Here is a 2,128-nt window from a genome sequence, read left to right as displayed (position 1 = left end):
TCCTTTAGTCTCTGTGGTCCCCGAGGATTTTTCTGAAGGGGCGATAAAATAAAATGGGTGAAACAAAGCCATAAGCCAGTTAAGTCTGAAAGACATGTCATCTCATCTAAAAAGAAGAAACGGACCATTTCCATGCCTAGGGCTGACAGCAACGCCTGAGCTAGCAATAGCGCTATTCCATTTGATTTATAGAATAATGGGGTGACAAATGATGACAAAAATAAACTTTTACTGCACTGAACTGCTCCTTTATTTATGAAATTTGGCCAAGTAGTGAAATCTTTTATCTGCAAGTTGTAACATGGAGTGGAAACGAGCGATTATGGTGTGGTAATAGTAATCCAGTGATGGAGGCCGAGTCAGTTGGAAATGGATTGAGGTAAAATAACTACCGCACCATGATAAATGTGAACAGCGCTTTGCTGACAGATGATCTAACAGGTGTTCATAACAACTATATAAGAGGATTTATTTATGACTAGCCACAGCCGCAGCACTGTAAATCAACTCCAGCAGCTGCACACCGCTGAAACCAAGTCCCTGATGGAGAAACAGTGCAAGAACCCAAAAGAACACAATTCACTCCAGAATCTTAATCATCAAATAACATGGTTCTTTTTTGTTGTTGTTGTTGTTGTTCTGTTTTTTAGCAATTACACTGTGGTGCAGAAATGAGAATGACTTTCGATTATGTGAAGATACTGACTAATGCTGCCCAAAAGCAGGCTTTGTCTGGAGCAGAACAAAGACTCTTTTGGGCCCAGTATTGATAAGGTGTCTTTTTTTTTTTTTTCTGGTAAAAGAAGGCCATTTCCGCACTGTTCTGGCATGGTGACAAGATGGTATGGCAAGGGAAGCTGAGAGGCTTCCTCTCTCCACAACATCAGAATCTATCCCCTTATAGTTGTGTGTATCTAAAAGGCTGGGCTGTAAAGCCCCATCAGTGAAGTGAAGCGATCTGACCACACACAAGCACAAATGCCATCAAAAAAACCCCTCAGCCTCACAGAAATGGCCATGAGCTTTTAAACATAATTCCTCGTGATGATCTGTGCATAGATCTGCAAACATTTGGAGGAGTACAGCTGAAGAAGGAAACAACAGTGCTGAGTGGGATGCATGCCTGCTTTTTGCCAGAATGAGATGAAGCAGCCCAGAAAACAACAGAAATAGTAATTCTTTCATCACTTCCTCCTTCACAATTGGTACTATGGAACTGCATGGAGTGCCAGGCACTTCCTAGGCTGATCTGGTATGTGCACAAGGTGTGAGGAGGAGCCCCATGGCTGAGGCACAGATGAAAGTGCAATACAAATGAATGGCAGGAGTCATTAAATACTGCAGAATCAAACCGAAATCCTGTATGCGCACACACCAGTCTGCTCAGGGTCCTTGCTGTGGCTGCACCTTGTTCACATCTTGTGCACCCATGTGTCCATGGTGAGGGCAAATCCATGCTCCACACAGACATGTTTTGCTTCCAGCTCTGCCTTTTCTCCTGCTTTAGCATCTCATTTCACAGAGCTGGAGTTTCTCTCTCAAGCTGTCAGTAGCTCCCCTGGCCATCCGGGTCTTGAAGCCATGAGGGCATCGGTAGCCTTTAGTGCAAATGCTGTGAGGGGCACCATTTTGGTCAGAAATTATGACAATGGAGAGGTGATGCTGTGGTCTCTGCACCCAGCACTCTATCCTCACCTCTGTGCTCTCTCCATTTCACCAGCCATCTCCTTCCCCCCCACCATTTGTTATGTTAAGTGGCTGAATGGTATATAAGAGGACATCTTTCCCCACCTTTCCACCACACAGCGTCCACCAGCATTTTTGCAGGGCAGGAGGACCCACACGCCTCCGCTCTTTCCTGAAGAAACAAGGTGGTTTGCCATCTTTTTGCGTTGTTAAACCAAACCTTTCTCTTTCTACAAGGCAGCAAAACCAGGTCTGGGCTGAGCCTGAGGTGGGCATGGAGATGCACACATGCCTCAAACAGCAGTCTACAAGGTGCAGGCTTGCTGTCCCTTTCCTGTCCCCAGAAAGGGACCTAAAGTGGACTGGTGTCTGAAGAAACTTCACTCTGTGGGAAGAGCCAGCAAAACTCATTTGCTCCCTTTCTTTTATACATGCATAATGA

The sequence above is a fragment of the Meleagris gallopavo genome, chromosome Z, assembly GCF_000146605.3.
Source record: "Meleagris gallopavo isolate NT-WF06-2002-E0010 breed Aviagen turkey brand Nicholas breeding stock chromosome Z, Turkey_5.1, whole genome shotgun sequence".
In the NCBI taxonomy this organism is placed as follows: domain Eukaryota; kingdom Metazoa; phylum Chordata; class Aves; order Galliformes; family Phasianidae; genus Meleagris; species Meleagris gallopavo.
Note: the sequence above shows the minus strand (reverse complement) of the source record.